The sequence below is a fragment of the Nipponia nippon genome, unplaced genomic scaffold, assembly GCF_047370975.1.
Source record: "Nipponia nippon isolate SJK-2023a ecotype South Korea unplaced genomic scaffold, ASM4737097v1 scaffold_22, whole genome shotgun sequence".
Taxonomy (NCBI): Eukaryota; Metazoa; Chordata; class Aves; order Pelecaniformes; family Threskiornithidae; genus Nipponia; species Nipponia nippon.
The window spans coordinates 8,274,096-8,294,755 of record NW_028262339.1 but is presented as its reverse complement, the minus strand read 5'-3'; the positions used below and the strand labels follow the sequence as shown (position 1 = coordinate 8,294,755).

The window sequence follows — 20,660 nt, the reverse complement described above, 5'->3', positions numbered from 1 at the left end:
TGGATTATTTTAATATATTCTTAGTATTAGATTTGGTCAGGACATGATTTTCTGATTCCAAACTCTTTTGTTACTGTTCTATGCCTTATCAGGTTTAATCTGAGCCTCTTAGCAGTCTCCCAGTAAAATAGAGACAGAGAGGCTGCCAAAGACATCTCAAACAACTCTACTGGTGAAGTAATTGTAAACTGACTGGGGAGTGGAGGTTTGCAAAGATGTCAAGACTCCCAGATGTGAGGGCAGCAGTGATGGGGTGTGAAGCTTGATGGAGGCAGTTTTTTAAAGCTGTTGATTCTTAATATATGATTCCTTTCATTCTCTGCCCTGCCTAATGACATCCCAAAATAGCTAGGTGATTAGGGCACTAACCCATGGAGATGAACCCCAAAAATCAATGAATACTTAATACAATATGATTGAGTATGCTTCATTATTTTTTTAAATCTTGGTTTAACACTTTGTGATGCTGCAATTCAAAGGTCTGGTTCATAAATTCAGTTTATTTCAATACTTGGTTTTCATGGCTGTCATAGCTAAAAAAGATACCTCACAAAGATACATAGATCCAAATGGAAGAAGTGCATCGTTGGCTACGCTTACTAAATCAATCATGATACTCATTTTTCAGTCCCATGCACCAATTATGCAAAGGTTGTTGTTGAAATTCAGATAGTAGATTTCCATCTTCTCTGATGTCAGTCGGTTGTTCTTGCAACCTAATCAAAAGGTGCTGCATTTTTATATTTTTAACAAATGGGTTCACTGAAGCTCTTCACTGAACAAGTTAGAAAATTCTGTTTCTAAGTTTTTTAAGTGTACAGATATGAGAGTTTTTATAGGTGGCACACTTACACCGTTTTCGGCACCAAAATCACATAACGATAGAAACATTTCCAAACATTCATTTTCAAAATGCTCTCCCCATAGCACAAGTTTCTTTTGAAAAGCAGTTACTTTCTCACTCATGGTTAAAACGTCACCTTTTTCTTGAAGGGACACATTAAGTGTGTTTATTTTTTTTAAATATCTGCTAGGCAGCATACTACTGACAGCCACTTGTCAAAAAAAGGTCAACAAATTTGGAACACTTGTCTTTCTTTTTTCTATCTTTTTTCTAAAATAAAAATGTGTAAGTCATCTTTAAGTCTGACAACCCTTTTAAGCGCTTTGCCACAAGATAACCAGTGAACCTCTGTGCGGTACAAAAGAAACATCTGTACTTTCAGCCAAATGTATAGCAAACCTCCCACACTGTGTAATTTGTTCTAATACTTGTTTCTTTAAATATTCAGCAATGTGTTCTATGCATTTTTGTGGTGGGTTGACCTTGGCTGGTTGCCAGGAGCCCACCAAGCTGCTCTCTCACTCCCTCTCCTCAGCAAGACAGGGGGAGAAAATAAGATGAAAAAGCTTGTGGGTTGAGATAAGGACAGGGAGATCACTCAACAATTACTGTCATGGGCAAAACAGACTCGACTTGGGGAAATTAATTGTGTTCCTCCATGGGCTGCAGGGGTACAACCTGCCTCACCATGGTCTTCTCCATGGGCTGCAGGGGAATCTCTGCTCTGGCGCCTGGAGCACCTCCTCCCCCTCCTTCTTCACTGACCTTGGTGTCTGCAGGGTTGTTTCTCTCACATTTTCTCATTCCTCTATCACAGCTGTTGCACAGTGGTTTTTTGCCCTTTCTTAAATATGTTATCACAGAGGTGCTACCACCATTGCTGATTGGCTCAGCTTTGGCCAGCAGCAGGTCTGTCTTGGAGCTGGCTGAAACTGGATCTGTCTGACATGGGGGCAGCTTCTGGCATCTTCTCACAGAAGCCACCCCTGCACCCCCCCGTTGCTGTATTGTTTTCCTTTTATTATTTCAGCCATTTTCATTTTCATAGCAGCAGGAAGAACAAGCTTTTACCCAATGGTATGTGGCTTTTTGTCTTTCACTATTATGTAAGAAGCCTCAAAAGAGGCTTCTAAACATTTATCATTAAGTTTAGTGAAATTTTGTAAAGTACTGGATTGAATATTGCATGACTTTAAACATCGCAGAAAAAATTGCAGCGGTTTGTCTTCATGTTCTGGATGCTTAGTTTTTAAACGTCTTGCTAATCGTGATGGCTTCATACTATCATTATCTAATATCTCAAGTCACAATATACATGTAGGGCAAGGTTCATCATTAGCAATAGTGGATGTAAATCCATATTTCAAATAGTCTTCCTCATAATTTCAAAGTTTTTGGGACAAGTTCTTGTCAGACCTGATTAGATCATCATTGCTTTTACCTCGTAATGTGGCTGACAAAGAGCTTATACCAGGAGTAAGAGAAGTGTCAGCTCTGCCATGTGCTTGTGCTCACATTATTAGTATTATCCTTTTAAGCCACTTGTCCATTTTGAGAGGGTTATCTTAGTTTAAACTAGATACTATAATCCGTAAATCCACTTAACCAGGCACACATAACTGCAGTATGTCACACTATGCTGAAAGCAAACAAACAAGTGAGGGACCCACTGTCAACCCCTCCGCGATGTGGAACACCCACTCGGCCCTCAGGACACCTTGCGTACCATACGTACGCTCTTTGTGAAGAACTACCTATTTTCTGCAGAAAACTGAGCAATGACCAGAGTCGAGATGTGAATTGAAAGAACAGCACATAAATGTGTGTGAGACTTTCTTTTCTCTCTTTTTCTGCACTAGCTAGATGGTGTCATGGAATTGCCAGTAGAGATTGTAGATAGTAAGGAGAGATAATGGGATAACCAAGACATACATGAAGTAAAAGACAAAAAAGAACTGGCAAAAATTTTAAGCATTTACATTTTAAATTATGCCTAATCTAAGCATTTAGATTTTGTCCTAATGTAAGATGATTTCCAAAGGAAGACATAAAATTAGAACTATAAGCAGTGAGAACACTGGATAAACATACTTCTACCTTGCACAGACCAATAGGTATATGACCAGTTTGGGGTTTAGTACCTAGCTGTTGTCAAGGAGATGGCATATTAAAGAACCTCCATGGAGTATTTCTCTACTGTAATGAAAGATTTTCTGCCACTATTAAAGACTCATTAATCAAGCAGATATTTCAACCTTGTTAGTAGTATCATGGTCAGTTTCTTAATGTACAAGGAAACGGCTCAGTTTTATCCATGTATAACAGCCAGAGATACTTCCAGGTTCTGGTACCCTCAGTGTTTCAAATCCCATTTTCCTTGACTGTAGAAATATTCCCTACTAACTTCCCATTGATGTTTCATTAGTTACTTACCTCTAAATGAAGGTATCTGTTTCTTTGTTTGAGGAGCTGGATTCCTTTTCATCCCTCAGTTTCAAAGATGAAAGAGGGGTTTATTTTATTTTCCAGTATATTTGTTTTGTTGTTAATGGGATAGAGGCTTTTGATTATCTGAAACCTCTGAAATGTACATACCTTTTAAAATCTCTTTTTTCCTGATGTAGCTTGTTAACCCAAAATTGTTAGATTCAGAAATGTTCAGTAGAACATTCTTTTTGAGTGCAAAAGGTTATTTCTTAAAATAAGTACTTTATGTACATTGCACTGGATTGTATATACAGAGTTTCTATAAGGTGCTAGGCTTTAAGCTCATTCTGTAATGCACTTTCTGGTGATCAGCACCTACCTTCTCCCAAGAAGAAGTTGAAGTTTATAACCAAAATAAAAGCAGAAGTATGGTTAAAAGTTTCAAGTCTCTGGAAAAAAACTCTTGCTTCCAGGCAAGGATATATATCATCATGTTTGAGAAGTGTGGCATGCTACAAAGAAAATGAAGTCAACTGAGTGCCCAGACCTGAGTCATATCAACATAAACCATTTCTGACTAAACCTTGACTGGGCAACTCTCCCTCAAACCAATATAAACCATATTAAAGTTGCTGTAAACTTGTCCTTTGGCAATGAGCTAAACCAGGATGAGACATATCATGAAAGTAAAGGGATTGGAGCAAAAAGTGAGCCAAGTCTTTATGATAACAGAGATATTTGCAATTTATAATTAATTTTCCTTTGAGTGTGTGCTTCTTGAAGTGTTTTTGAAATTTAGAGCTAGCCAAACCTTGCTTTGCAGTTGAGATTGGGGCTAGATCAAAAGTTATACAGAACTCCAGGAAATTCACAAATATCAGTATAATGTGTAACCTTTTTTTCTTCACAACACTAGAAACTGAGTTTCTGGAAGAGGAGTAATGTAATGTAAATGTAACTTTGAAATAAGGGATATGGCTTAGAAAATGTACAGAAATCACTGCCTTTTATTTATTTATTTATTATCTGTCTACTTAATAACTCAAGTAAGAGCAGTGGCTAGTTAAGCACCTAATTAGAAATCAGATACAAGCAGCATTTAGTACTTGTATTTTGAGGATGCCAGCAGTTTATTAGTTTTCTTCAATGTGTTACTCTTAGTAAGACTAATGCATGTAGTTACATATACTGCATGTATATGTTTCTGCAAGTTTTATGTCTATATTGAAGCATGTTTGTAAAAATTAAATGCACATAAGTATCTTACAGAAACTGTACACAGATACATATAGAATCCATCACTGGAACAACAAAAGTGAACTTTACAAGTGCATTTTTGACCATAGAATGCTTAACTGTGCAGAGAAAATGTTATCTGAAAAAATGTTTCTCTTAGAAATGAACAAGCTCTATTAACTTTTGCTTTAGAGTTTAGTTACCTGCATACATTTTCTTTAGAACTAAAGTTTAATTCACAGTGTTTTGGTGTGTAAGCAATGTCTTATCTTCAATGATTGTATCTTGGTTATCTTAAAAATAACTTTTGTTGTATCACATAGATTAATCTCAGTAAAGATTATTTTCTTGTCAAAGTTCCAGCTCCAATGTTTAGGTTCTTCAACTAGTCAAATGTTTTTGTTAGAAGACAAGTGCATAGTTTTCATTGTTCTGGTCAAGAATTACTATACTGGTGTCCTGGTTTCAGCTGGGATAGAGTTAATTTTCGTCTTGGTAGCCAGTATGGGGCTGTGTTTTGGGTTTAGGATGAGAACAATGTCGATGATACACTGATGCTTTGGTTCTTGCTAAGTAGTGCTAAGCTGTTGCTAAATAGGTGCTAAGTGGCGCTCACACTGGTCAAAGACCTTTCAGCTTCCCCTTCTCTGCCGGGTGCACAAGAAGCTGGGAGGGGGCACAGCCGGGGGGGGTGCTGACCCAGGCTGGCCAAAGGGCTATTCCATACTATGTGACGTCATGCTCAGTATGTAAGCTGGGGGAAGAAGAAGGAAGGGGGGGGCATTGGGTATGATGGCGTTTGTCTTCCCAAGTAACCGTTAGGCGTGATGGAGCCCTGCTTTCCTGGGGATGGCTGAACACCTGCCTGCCCATGGGAAGTAGTGAATGAATTCCTTGTTTTGCTTTGTTTGCGTGCACGGTTTTTGCTTTGCCTATTTAACTGTTCTAATTTATTTTACTTCAGTTATTAAACTGTTCTTATCTCAACCCATGAGTTTTCTCCGTTTTACCCTTCTGATTCTCTCCCCCATCCCACTGGTGGGGAGTGAGCGAGCGGCTGCGTGGTGCTTAGTTGCTGGCTGGGGTTAAACCACGACAACTGGGCTTGCACAAACTTTCCAGGAAGAAAATAACCTTTATCCTAAAAAGTAAAATTTTAGAAAATTATAAGTAACTGAAAATAGAAGACTTGCATGGAAATACAGAAGTCTCATTCTTGCTCCCATTGTGTTATGTTTATAAAATTAAGGTTTTGTCAGTTAATAATTGTATTTTAATAAATCTTCTAATTTTAAAAAAACTGCCAAGATGCTATTACAATGAGTGCTGTTTACTTTTCTTAATGATGCTGTTTTGTCTTGTAGATTCAGTTATACAAGTAATTAATATTAGAACAATATATCTGAAGCAATTTATTACACAGTTCAGAAACTTATTAGATGGCATGATGATAAATATTAAACTCATATAAAAAGAATATTAAGCAAGTCATTAAAAAAGTGACTAATACCTTTTTACTTAAAAAAAGTTAGAAGCACATCTGCGTTTTACAATATTGTCTGATACTTCTAAAATACTTTTTCACCGTAGTACTCTGTTAGTTATTTATTCTGACCCTTCCCCTTTCCTCAGTCCCTGATGCAAGAAGTGCTGTTATCTTCATTTCACAAATATGAACTTCGTACAGAGAGGCTTAATTCCTTGCTCATGTTCAAACAGATTGCACTATATGGAACTTATACATCCCAGGGGTGGTGCCTTCAAGGTGTGGACTGTATGTATAGTGAATGGGTTTTGAGGTTTCTGCAGTAAGAATGCAATTATTAATTGATGGCCAGGAGAGAGGGTAAATGTTATTTAATGAAGTCTCTCCATCTTCGAATAATTTTAGAAGTGTTGAATATGGCATTAATAATAATATGAGGCAGAATGACCTTAAGTAAAACATACTGTAGATCATTGACTTCTTTAGTGAGATGGTAAGATGTTAATTAGAGAGATTAAGGATGGTAAGAAATAAGTTGAGGATGGAGATAGGTGTCATACCAAGATTGCTTTCAGACTATGTGTATTCAGTATATATAGCAAGATTTTGGTAGTGGGGGGGCTACAGGGGTGGCTTCTGTGAGAAGACACCAGAAACTGCAACCATGTCAGACAGAGCCAGATCCATCTGGCTCCAAGACAGACCCACTGCTGGCCAAAGTTGAGCCAATCAGTGACATTGGTAACGCCTCTGTGATAACATATTTAAGAAGGGGGGAAAACTGCTGTGCAACAGCAGCTGGGAGAGAGGAGTGAGAATATGTGAGAGAAACAACTCTGCAGACACCAAGGTCAGTGAAGAAGGAGGGGGAGGAGGCGCTCCAGGCGCTGGAGCAGAGATGCCCCAGCAGGCCGTGGTGAAGACCACGGTGAGGCAGGTTGTCCCCCTGCAGCCCATGGAGGACCTCACGCCGGAGCAGGTGGATGTGCCCTGAAGGAAGCTTAATAGCAAGAGGAGGTCTAAAGAAAACATTGGACTGATACTTGTTGAAGATGGTCACCTGACAAATAGGGGTGGGAAAAAAAAGCAGAGGCATTCAATTGCTTTTTTTTGTCTCAGTCTTTAATGATACTGATTGACGTTGGGCTGCCCAGTCCTCTGAGTTGGAGGACCATGACTGCAGGAACAGTTACTTTCCATTTGTGGACACTGAAATTGTAAGGGACCAGTTGTATCAGCTGAATGTTCACAAGTCCATGGGGCCTGTTCGGATTCATCCCAGAGTACTGAAGGAGCTAACGGATGTTACAGCAGGACCCCTCTCAGTCATCTACCCAAGGTCTTGTGAGTCTGGGGAGGTCCCCACTGACTGGAAGCTAGCCAATGTTATTCCAATTTACAAGAAGGGTGTGAGGGAAGACCCAGGTAAACACAGACCTGTTAGTTTAACCTCAGTACCTGGAAAAATTATGGAGAAGATTATACTGGGTGCTACTGAAAGGCATTTAAAGAGCAGTGCAATCACCAGGCACAGTCAACATGGGTTCACAAAGGGAAAGTAGTCCTGTTTAACTAATCTGATATTCTTCTATGATAAGGTCACCCGCCTAGTGGATGAAGGGAAGGTGGTGGATGTAGTTTTTCTGGATTTTAGTAAGGCTTTTGATACTGTCCCTCACAGCATCCTTCTGGACAAGTTGTCCAACTGTGAAATGAGCAGGTACACGGTGCACTGGATGAAGAACTGGCTGAAGGGCAGGGCTCAAAGGGTTGTAGTGAATGGGGCTACATCTGGCTGGCAACTGGTCACCAGCAGTGTTCCTCAGGGCTCAATCCTAGGGCTAGTCCTGTTCAATATTTTTATCAACAATCTGGATGCAGGAGTTGAATGCACCATTAGCAAGTTTGCGGATGATACCAAACTGGGAGGTGCTGCTGACTCTCTCCAGGGACAAGAGGCCTTGCAGAGGGATCTAGATAGATTGGAGCACTGGGAAATCATCAATGGGATGAAATTTAACAAGTCAAAATGCCAGATTCTGCACCTGGGATGGAGTAATGCCAGGCAGAAGTAAAGACTGGGAGAGGAGTGGCTGGAGAGCAGCCCTGCAGAAAGGGATCTGGGGGTGCTGGTCAACAGTAGGCTCAATATGAGTCAACAGTAGGCTCAATATGAGTCAGCAGTGTGCCCTGGCAGCCAAGAGGGCAAACCACATCCTGGGGTGCATCAAACACAGTATAACCAGCTGGTCAAGAGAGGTGATTATCCCTCTGTATTTAGCATTGGTGCGGCCTCACCTTGAATACTGTGTGCAGTTCTGGGCCCCACAATTTAAGAAGGATGTTAAGGTCCTTGAATGCGTACAGAGGAGCGCAACAAAGCTGGTGAAAGGGCTGGAAGGCATGTCCTATGAGGAGAGGCTAAGGACTCTGGGTTTGTCTAGTTTGGAGAAAAAGAGGCTGAGGGGCGACCTCATTGCTCTCTACAGCTTCCTGAGGAGGGGAAGTGGAGAGGCAGGTGCTGATCTCTTCTCCCTGGTATCCAGTGACAGGATGCGTGGGAATGGCTCAAAGCTGCATCAGGGGAGGTTCAGACTGGACATTAGGAAGCATTTCTTTACCGAGAGGGTGGTCAGACACTGGAACAGGCTTCCTAGAGAGGTGGTCGATGCCCCATGCCTGTCAGTGTTTAAGAGGCATTTGGGCAATGCCCTTAATACTTAATGCTTTAACTTTTTGTCAGCCCTGAATTGGTCAGGCAGTTGGACTAGATGATCATTGTAGTCCCTTCCAACTGAAATATTCTATTCTATTCTATTCTATTCTATTCTATTCTATTCTATTCTATTCTATTCAGCTGCAGCCTGTGGAGAGCCCCACGCAGCGCAGGATCCTGACAGGAACTGTGGTTTGTGGAGAGGAGCCCATGCTAGAGCCGGCTTTCTGGCAGGACCTGTGACCCTGCAGGGGACCCACACTGGAGCAGTCTCTTCCTGAAGGACTGCACCCCGTGGAAAGGACCCATGCTGGAGCAGTTTGTGAAGGACTGTCCCCGTGGGAGGGACCCCATGCTGGAGCAGGGGAAGAGCATGAGGAAGAAGGAGTGACAGAGACAAAGCATTATGAATTGACCACAACCCTCATTCCCCATCCCCCTGCACCACTTGGTGTGGGGGGAGGAGGTAGAAAATTCGGGAGTGAAGTTGAGCCTGGGAAGAAGGGAGGGGTGTGGGGAAGGTGTTTTTAGATTTGTTCTTATTTCTCACAATCCTACTCTGTTTTTAACTGTCAATAAATTAAATTAATTTCCCCGAGTCGAGTCTGTTTTGCCTGTGATGGTAATTGCTGAGTGATCTCCCTGTCCTTATCTCGACCTGTGAGTCTTTCGTCATATTTTCTCCCCCTGTCCTGTTGATGGAGGGGGAGTGAAAGAGCAGCTTGGTGGGCACCTAGCTGCCAGCCAAGGTCAACCCACCACACTATGCTGAAAGTTTAGACAATGCAGAGGAAGAACTGAAAGTAAGGAGAACATAATCCGTTTACCAAATATACAGACTATTGCAGTTTTATCATTGACTATGAAAATAGTAGAAAAAAAACAATTTAAAAGGATTTATTTATAAACTTTGAGACTGAGACTGGCCTTCTTCCATGTGTGCAACTTCCATTAACCCCAATGAGAGTTCTGCTGTGGACTGAAGGCAATAAAGTAGCTAGCATTTTATTTTCACTTTGGAGATTTTCACTGTGGAGTGGTAGTACTATTTGGTAATGTTTTAGTGAAGAGTCTGTCAGCATTTCTTATAGAATTTATAACTGGTCTACAAAACAAACTCCACTGCAGGTTGATATATACTCTGTTTCCTAAGGAGTCATTACTATCTATCACTTCAGTGATCTGCTGATAATGGGAGTGTATCACTTCTGTCTATAATGGGTGTGAAGGAAACAGTTCTATTGAAATTGCACTGAGCCTATGGCAAACAGCAGAAACTCAGTAGGCATGCCTGTACACTCCCTGAGATCCTTGGGGGCCTTTATAACACTGGAAGAATATTAAGAGTCTTAAAACTGGAAAACCTTTTGTAATCTTCTTCATTAATTAAAGTAAAAATCAAATATGCCAAATTTGAACACCATCTGGTCTAGACAATAGTAGGTACAATTCAGGCTTTTTCTGGCATTCCCTAAAGGTTGGTTCACTTCAACCCGGAAATTCCAGAGCCCCATGAAATCAACTGGTGTTTTTCCAGTTGTTCCACTCTTGATCTTTGCCTCAGATTCTTTTCCTTTACATATCAGCTATTTGTGCACTGTTTTCATACATATACCAGAGCTGTTCATAGCATGGGTGAGCTAAGGGCATAGTAACAAACCTTAACTCTGAGTTTCCTGGCTGTTCTTAAAGTGCTAGTGTTGTTTTAACATCCTTTTTTATTTAATAAGCATACAGCCATAGACATAAATATAAATCTCTGTCTTTGATGAATTAAAATCCTAACAAGTATGTGAATTCTTGCCAAGATAGTTATGAGCTGGTCAGTATATATTGCTCACACTTAGAAGTGGTACATTAAAGAACACTTGACTGTTTCACTGTTTTATAAATAGCTGGATTTGTCATTTCTGCAATCATGCTAAGGGTAAAAAAGTAATAGATGGATAAAAGTATAGATTATGTTTCAAAATTCTGTAGATGAAATGAATTTGTTCCACAACATGTTGTTTCCTGTTGTTATTTTTTTGACCTTTCGCATCATTTTAGGTTTGTGAGGTACAGCAGAGAGAAGAAAGATGTTTCAGTGTACTAGTCTTAGACTTCAGAGACCCCAGATCAGTTTCCTTTTCTGTCATAGACTTCCTGTGTGACCTTGGGAAAGTCTTTTAGTCTGGCTGAGATGCAAAAGAGCACTTAAGAGCCTAAAGTGTAACTGAAGCTTAATATAGGTGTCTTTGTTCAAGGGAGTGCTTCCACGAAAATTCAGCCTGCTTAGGTGCCTGAAAGGACATGGATGCCATGGTTTTGTCTAGAAAGTAAAAGATAGATCTTTTGAAGCGTGTTCAAAGGCACCACTGTCCTCAGCTGGGCTGAGAATAGAAGTAGCCTCATTTGGAGCCTATTTAGAAATGACAAATCAGATATAACCCTGTGTAAGGGCTTAAGGCGGTCCCAATGAGTTATAGGTTCGGGATATGATAACAGACACCAGACCAGCAGCTTTAGGGATAAATTGTCTATCCCTAACTAATGGTACAGTAACAAAAACAGATCAGTAGTGCAATTATCCGGGTCATTACAACAGCAAATCCAGTAATTCATTAGTACAATTATCCAGGTTGAAAAACAGCAAATCCAGTAATTCAATACTAGACTAAACTTAATATCTGAGCATGCAAAGACTTACATAACCATGGCTATCAGGCAGGTCAGCAAGAAGCAGGGCATGGCTTCTTCTCCAGACAAGTGACTCGGACCAGCTGACGGGCTCAGGGAATTCTGAATTCCCCAATTGGACTGTCCTTTTTTATTGTTGAGTCACAGAAGCACTCTCTGGACTTGTTAACCATCCCATCCCACCTCTGCTCCCCCTCTGTGCCAGTTTTGTCCTTGTTGTGCACAGGGACTGGAAATACCATATTAAGGCAATACTAGCTCCACACCCTGAAGGTCCTAGTCTGTTAGGTGTCCTTTGAGCTTGCCTGGAATGTGCAAAGAATGTTGAGTTTAACAAAAACCATTGTAGTTTTGGATATTATATATATGCGGTGCTGTATTTAAGGGAGGGGTTGGATTGTATGGCACTTACAGTTGGTGATGACACGGTTGAGAGCCTCTGGGTAAGGATGAAGGAGAAAGCAAATAAAGTGGATGTTGTTGTGGGAGTCTACTATTGATCACCCAGGCAGGACGATGACACCAATGAATTATTCTACAAGGAATTAAGGGACATCTCTAGATCAGCTGGCCTTATCCTTATGGGTGATTTTAACTTCCCAGACATCAACTGGGAATATCATACAGAGGACACAAACAGGTCCAGGAAATTTCTGAAGCATGTTGAAGATAGATAACTTCTTGGTGCAGGTACTAAGGGAGCCAATTAGGAAAGGTGCCCTGCTAGATTTGTTGTTTGTAAACAGAGAGGGACTCGTGGGTGAAGTGGTGATTGGTGGCTGTCTTGGTCATAGTGACCATGAAGTAGTTGAGTTTCAAACCATTGGAGATATAGGAGAAAAACTGCAAGCAAAACTTCGACCCTGGATATGGGGAGAGCAGACTTTGGGCTGCTGAAGGAGCTACTTAGTAAGGTCCCCTGGGAATCTGCTTTTGAAGGTATTGGGGTCCATGAATGCTGGTCACTATTTAAGAGCCATCTCTTAAGAGCGCAGGAGCAGGCAATTCCAAAGTGTCAGAAGTCAAGCAAGCAGGGCAGAAGGCCAGCTTGGCTGAACAGGGATCTTCTTCTAGAACTTAGGCAGAAAAGGAAAGTTTATGGACGTTGGAAGCAAGGACAGGCGACACAGGAGGACTACAAAGATGCTGTTCGCCACTGTAGAGAGAAAATTCATGCGGCTAAAGCTCGATTAGAGCTCAAGCTGGCCAGCACTGTGAAGGATAACAAAAAGGGCTTTTTAAAATATGTTAACAGCGGAAGGAGGATCAGAGAACATTGGTCCATTACTTGATGAGGTTGGTCACCTCACAAATAGGGATGCAGACAAAGCAGAGACGTTTAATGCCTTCTTCGCCTCTGTCTTTAACACTGATGATGGGCCTGGGACCCCCGGAGCCCTGTGTTGGAAGACCATGACTGGGGGGATGACAATCTCCCACCCGACTCTGACCTTGTTTCAGAGTTGCTGCTCCAGCTGGATGCACATAAGTCTATGGGGCCCAATGGGATTCATCCCAGGGTACTGAAGGAGCTGGCCGATGTCATCGCAGGACCTCTTTCCATTATTTTTCAATGGTCTTGGGAGTCTGGAGAGGTCCCGGTTGACTGGAAGCTGGCAAATGTGGTCCCAGATTTCAAGAAGGGAAAGAAGGAAGACCCTGGTAATTACAGGCCTGTCAGTCTCACTTCAGTGCCCGGTAAAATTATAGAGAAGGTTATTCTGGGAGTTATTGAAAAACACTTGAGAGACAATGCAGGCACTGGTCATAGTGTCATGGTTTAACCCTAGCCAACAACTAAGCACCACACACCGCTCGCTCACCCCGCCACCCCCCGGTGGGACGGGGGAGAGAAGTGGAAGGGTAAAAGTGAGAAAACTCATGGGTTGAGATAAGAACAGTTTAACAATTGAAGTAAAATAAAGTAGAATAGTAGTAATAATACAATAATAATACAATAATAATATACAAAGCAAATGATGTACGATACAATTGTTCACCACCCGCCAACTGATGCCCAGCCAGTCCCTGAGCAGCGATCGCTGCCCCCTGGCCAACTCCCCCCATTTTATATACTGAGCATGATGTCATATGGTATGGAATAGCCCTTTGGCCAGTCTGGGTCAGCTGTGCTGGCTGTGCCCCCTCCCAGCTTCTCGCTGGCAGGGCAGGGGAAGCTGAAAAGTCCTTGACTAGTGTAAGCACTACTTAGCAACAACTAAAACATCAGTGTGTTATCAACATTATTCTCATCCTAAATCCAAAACACAGCACTATATCAGCTACTAGGAAGAAAGTTAACTCTACCCCAGTCAAAACCAGGACAGTATCCACCCCTTATTCTATACCATCTATGTCATGCCCAGGTCCTATCCTTTCCAATACATTCCAATTAATCACCACCACTTTCCCTGTCTTTTGATATATACACACAGATATCATTCCCTTAGTCTATGGGCCATCCCTCTAAAATGTTTGTTGAGTTCATTTAGTCCATGACTTTGGGCTCCAAAGGCTGTAGCCATCAATAGCCACACTCCAGTCATGGGATTTGTCCCACCAAGTTTCAGTGATGGCAACTAGGTCATAGCTTTCTAGCAGCACGGTGGCTTCCAACTCCTCCTGTTTGTTGCCCATGCTGCGTGCATTGGTGTAGAGGCACTTCAGCTGAGCTGTTGGCCATGTCACCTTTTCAGAGGAACACACCTTAATCCCTTTGAGGTATTTCACTGGTGTTTCCCTGTTTGCTCCTATTACCTCAGGAGCCCCTGGCTCCTCTCTGTAAGACTTCAAGTGTGCTCCAGTGTACCCAGCACATCTCACAGCAACGGGCTGAGGGCCCTCGCTAGCACCCCGTCCCTCAAACCTTGGCATGTCATCCCATGGCTTATCACGGGTGAACCTGATGTTATCCCCTCCCCCCTTCAAGTCTAGTTTAAAGCTCTGTTGTGGCAATTAAACACGGACTCCGCATATGAGTTTAGGCGAAGACAAGCGAAGACACTTTATTTTTACAATCTATCCCTTTTATAATATGATCTAGTGTTCACGAGCAAGCAAAACTTATTTCATTGGCTACTGTCTTGCGTCCACGCGTCTCTTCAGCGTTACTTATTGGTTCTTCAAGCTGGTGCACGCGAATTCCTCTTTCAGGGATGTATCCAATCTCATCCTTATTTTTCTGCCTCTAAGTTTCACAAACTTCTTTGTAACAAGCCTCAAGGCCACAGCTGCATTCCTGCGAACCTGTTTGTAACAAGCCTCAAGGGCACAGCTGCATCTCGTCAAAGTAAAACACAATCTCATTTATTCCCACAATTCCCCCTTTTTGTTTTTCTATCACAAAAGCTTGTTTAATCATATTCTATAGCATTTTCTGTACCCAAGACACTAGACAAGAAACTATCATTATTATACCGCAAAATATTAGTAACAAGAAAAGACCCATTTTGATTAGAGACATTATCCACCCGCCAATTCCCCAACTTGTTAGTAAGTGATTCAGCCAACCAAATCCATCACTGACTTGTAATTTGCTAACCCCCTCCTTCAAATCTTTGATTGCTTTATGGATTGATTTGGAGTTATCTGATAAGTCATTCCCCATCAGTCTTCTCAGAGTTCAGTGTCTTCTGCTGTTCGTTCTTGTTATCCAATGCAAGAGCCGGTCTTATGCACCTTGCAGGTACCCACTTAGGTCCTACATCTGTTGAGACACAAGCATACCCTCTGCCCCAGGTTAGTAGATCAAAAGGACCTTCCCAATTACCTGTTTGTAGCGATTTTGTAAAAACTTGGGCCCTCTGTGGGGGTGGCTATTAAATCTTTTGATTGAAGAGACAGAAAACGAGAGATAATAACAGGAATATTATTTTCAGACATATTCAGGTAGTTTAACACATACACGGCTTTACTTAGTCTGTCTGCTGGAGTGGCTCCTGGCATTCCCCCTTTTTGTTTTTGCAACATGGATTTTAGAGTGCAATGTGCGCGTTCTACTATGGCTTGGCCTTGTGGTGAATGAGGAATTCCAGTGCTATGTTGAATTCCCCATCGATTAAGAAATTGTGTAGATTTACTACTAACATATCCAGGACCATTATCTGTCTTTATGTGGTGAGGGACGCCAAGGGCAGCAAAGGCTGATAGCCAGTGTCTAATAACATCTTTACTTTTTTCCCCACTGTGCGCAGTAGCCCATACAGCTCCAGAAAAAGTGTCTATAGAAACATGGACATACTTCAAGGGACCAAAGTCCATTATATGGGTGACGTCGGATTGCCAAAGCTGAAGTGCCTGTAGGCCCCGTGGGTTAACCCCTGTTGCCTGAATAGATGCAAACTGTTGACAGTCTGGGCAGGCACGCAAAATTTCCTTTGCCTCTCCCCACGAGAGATCAAATTGTCGTTTTAATGCCCTTGCATTTTGGTGAAAAAAGGCATGAGAGAGCCTTGCTTGTTGTGTTTTTTCCGGTATAGGTTGTGACCAAACCGGTGCTGTTAAATGATCAGCCCTAGAATTTCCTTCTGTTATGAACCCGGGTAACTGAGTATGACTTCGTACGTGCATCACAAAATATGGATGCTGCCTATTATTAATTAACAGCCACAACTGTTTAAACAGGCTAAACAGCTGTTCATTTGGGATATGTTTAAGCCATGCTTTTTCTAATCTGCGAACTACATTGCAAACATATAAAGAGTCAGAAACGAGGTTTATAGCCTGGTTAGTCCATAGAGTAAAAACTTGTACCACTGCATAGAGTTCTACCACTTGTGGAGATCCTTGTATATGATTGTTGTGGTTTAATCCCAGCCAGCAACTATGCACCACACAGCCGCTCACTCACTCCCCCCCAGTGGGGTGGGGGGAGAGAATTGGAAGGGTGAAAGTCAGAAAACTCCTGGGTTGAGATAAGAACAGTTTAATAACTGAAGTAAAATGAAATAGAATGATAGTAGTAATAGTAATAATAATAATAATATAATACAATAATAACATACAAAGCAAGTGATATACTGTACAATTGCTCACCACCCCCTGACTGATGCCCAGCCTGTTCCCGAGCAGCAATCCCTTCCCCCCCGGCCAACTCGCCCCAGTTATATACTGAGCATGACATCATACGGTATGGAATAGCCCTGTGGCCAGTCTGGGTCAGCCCCCCTGGCTGTGCCCCCTCCCAGCTTCTTGTGCACCTGGCAGAGCATGGGAAGCTGAAAAGTCCTTGACTGGTGTAAGCACTACTTAGCAACAACTGAAACATCAGTGTGTTATCAACATTATTCTCATCCTAAATCCAAAACACAGCACTATACCAGCTACTAAGAAGAAAATTAACTCTATCCCAGCTGAAACCAGGACAATGATACACCTTTTCCTGCTGTTGTTCGTTGTCAAACCACACAAGGGCGGCTTTTCTGGTTTTTCCAGAGCCATCTGTAAAGATAGTGGGCCCGTCTATGGGATAATTTTGACATAATGGTGTTCTCTGGATCAGAACTTCTGAATGTAATTGGATGAGTTTGTGGGCAGGATAATGTATATCTATCTTTCCTGGAAATCCTTCCAATGCTATTTGCAATGGGAGGCTATTTGCTTGGCACCATTCCAGATATTCCCCTGTCAGTGGTATATAAATATGTTGTACTTCCGTGCCTGTTAATTGGACCGCACGCTTTCGCCCTTTACAGATAATACCTGCTAGCATTTCTAATTGAGTAACAATTGTCTTTTTGGGCTGGTATGACAGAAAAATCCATTCCAAAACAACCAATGGATCTGTTAGTGTGGGTACCCATTGGCCTAACAATCCTAAGGCTTGGTAATTGTGGGAGAATATATAAAGTTGCAGGGGTTGATCTTCTACGCGACAGTGTGCTTTTCGGTTTTGTATTGCTTGATTGAATTCTTGCAGAGCCTGTCGCGCGTTAGACGTCAACTGACGTGCAGATGCAAGGTTGTTATCTCCTTTTAGCAATTCAAAAAGAGGAGCTAGCTGTTCATTTGTCAGTCCAAGATATGGCCGGACCCAGTTGATGGTTCCTAACACTTTTTGTAGGTCATTTAGGGTTTTGATGTTCAGCTTAATCTGTATCAATTGGGGTTCAGTTGTTTGTTGCAAGATTTTCCAGCCCAGATATTTCCAAGGCTCAGTTTTTTGTACCTTTTCAGGGGCTACTTCAAGTCCATATCTGTTTAGAGCTCGTCGTATCTCTTTTTCTACTGCTTGTAACTCGATTTCCGGTCTTCCGGCTATTAAAATGTCATCCATGTAATGGTAACACAATAATTGTGGATACTGCATCCGAATTGGCGACAAAGCACGGGCTACATATTTTTGACAAATTGTTGGGCTATTTTTCATTCCTTGCGGTAGAACAGTCCAATGATACCTTTGCATGGGTTCCGATTGATTGACTGCTGGCACAGAGAAGGCAAAGCATTTCGCATCCTCCTTCGCAAGGGGAATGGTAAAGAAACAGTCTTTTAGGTCCATAACCAGGATGTTCCAATTGTGAGGAATCATTGTTGGTGATGGCATCCCAGGCTGTAAAGCTCCCATATCCTCCATAACTTCATTTATCTTCTGGAGGTCATGCAGTAATCACCATTTTCCACTCTTCTTCTTGATAACAAATACTGGTGTATTCCAAGGGCTAGTGGTAGGTACTATGTGTCCTTGTTCCAGTTGCTCCTGCACTAGATCTTTCAACGCTTGGGCCTTTTCAGTAGTCAGGGGCCACTGGTCCACCCACACCGGTTCCTCTTTTTTCCAGGTTAGTTTCAGTATGGGTCGATATTCAGCCCACTCTTCAGTGGCCCCTATTAAAAATGTGCAGCAGAAGTAGAGGTAGTGGTGGTAATAGTGGTCCCCCAGGCACTTAGTACATCTCTTCCCCATAAAGTTAGCGGAGCCGGCACTATGTAAGGTTTTGTAGATGCTACTTGACCCTCAGGAGTAATGATTTGGACAATATTAGCACTTTGCTTGGCTACCGTTGAGCCACCAATACCTGCTATGGCACCATGGGCGGAGACCAGTGGCCAATGAAGAGCAGAGATAATGGTAACGTCGGCTCCGGTGTCAATCATGCCTCTTATTGTTATTTGAGGGGGTTTTCCATGATGCAGAGACAAGGTGCATACTAATAACGGTCGGTCATTCTGTATTTGTTGTGCCCAAAAGATTTCTGGCTGGCCTGTGGAGCCAAAACCTGCAGTGCCTCTTGTTCTTGACTCGGCCTGTCGAACTTGCGCTTTGAATGGGACTAACTGAGCAATTTTGCTTCCTCTGGGAATCTGTACTGGAGGTGAGGGAGTCCATACCATCGCCTGTAATTGTCCCTCATAATCAGCGTCTATAAGTCCTGGTAAAACAAATAGTCCTTGTAGGGTGGCACTGGAGCGACCTAATAGCAGAGCACTTAGTCCATTTCCGATTGGTCCCTTGGCTTGTAGCGGTACTTTATGCACTGCTCGGTCCGTAATTAGAATTGTGGTGTCTGTGGAAACATCCAGTCCGGCACTGCCAACGGTGCTGGCTCAGAGACAATCGGAAAGGCTTGCAACAGCGTATTTGTTGTCTGAGCGTGCTCCGCTTTTGCGCTCCCTCGCGAGTTTCCCAATAACAATAGTATGCCATCTACGTCATATTTCGATCAGCACTGGTTCACGAAATGCCTTCCTTTTTTACATTTTGGACACAATCCAGATGCGCTTGGTGCGCTCGGTTTTCCTCTCTTTCTCAGCTGTGGGCAATCTCTTTTAAAATGTCCAGTTTTACCACAGGAGAAACATGATTTCTGCACTTTCATTGCGGCGGCAAAAGCTGCAGCTAATGTTTCCATATTATGGGACATTGACCCCACCTTTTGGGTAGCTTCTATCATATCCATTAAGGAGGGATTTTTTAGAGGCAAAAGCACTTTTTTACAGTCCGTATTCGCATTTTCAAAGGCTAATTTTAAGAGTAGGACCTCTCTTGCTTCTGCATTTTCGACTTGTTTTTCCAAAGCCTCTTTAAGATGATCTAAGAATGAGATATATCCCTCTCCTCTCCCTTGCTTTATTAATGTAAATGATTTTGTCGCTCTTCTGGCATCCGACACTCTTAGTAATGCCTGTAAAGCAAGGTCTCTGCCTTGTGCTAATCTCTCTGGTCGTAACCGTGCCTGTAATGTTGGGTGATTTAGCGGCGGATCCCCCATAAGCTGTGGGAGTCCTGCCCCTTGTAAAGGGTCGCCTTGTTGTCGCTGCATATTGATAATTGTAGCGTTTTGGCAGGCGGTACGCCAGGTGCTTTCAAAGATCACCTTTTGCATTGGGGTCAATATAAGATTAGTAAGCGTGCATATATCAAATGGTACTATTTCATTTGTAAATATTCACCGTAGCAGGGATTGTGTAAAAGGAGAACCCAGTCCATGCGCGGCAACTGTTTGTCGTAGATCTTTTAAAACATTATAGACAAAAGGTTCATGCTCATTGGGGACATTTGCGTTGCTGCGTATGACGGGACATGCTATCGCTGAACAAAAAGCTGTATCCCCTGCTTGCAATGCTTGGTGTCTAATCTTTTGCTACCTCGTAGCAGTGGCTGACGCCCCCCATTCCTCGGGTGGCAATTGATTATCGGTTTGTGGAGAACTGGCATTAGAAGCAGTAGAGAAAGGCAGTAAGAGTGCCAACGCAGCAGGGGCCGGGGGCGGGTGGGGAAGTGGAGGAGTACTGGTTGCAGGGATCGGAAGGTCTAGCAGAGGTATTGAAGCCATAGGAGCAGGTGAAGGGAAAGTGGCGCAGAGGGTAGCGGCGGCGCGGGGGGGGGGGTGGAGGGTTGTGCAGCCTGAGCACCCGCGAGCAAGGGCATGTCGGAGGACGAACCCAATGTCGGTGTTTCTGGTGTGCCCTGCGGGGTTAGCTCCGGAGTGGTAGCAGAGGCCTTTCGGTCTGACTCTAATTGTTCTAAAGGATCTTTCAGTAAACGCCATGTCGTCAAAACACTTGTGGCATTACTGTCCCCCCTGGTGGCCGCTTCCCATAACACTTTCCCTGCCTCCTCCCAAGTCTCCACCTGGAACGCGGTCGCTGCGTTCGCTTGCTGCCTGTTTTTTCGCAACCAAGTTAACAACAACTGAACATTTCCTTCATCATAATTTATTCCCCTTTTTGCAAGGATTCGCAAAAATATACACAAAATAGATTTTTCTTCCAAGGACATTTGCGCCCCCATTTTCCTGTCCCCAGCTGCTCACCTCTTTTTCCCGAGGCGA

The 20,660-nt window shown here is 42.7% G+C and overlaps 1 pseudogene; it reads right to left on the bottom strand.

Annotated features, from left to right (window-relative positions):
- Window positions 1–12,111: 12,111 nt before the first annotated feature.
- On the bottom strand, window positions 12,112–20,378 carry LOC148055472 (endogenous retrovirus group K member 24 Gag polyprotein-like; annotated as a pseudogene).
- Between the last annotated feature and the right edge of the window lie 282 nt (window positions 20,379–20,660).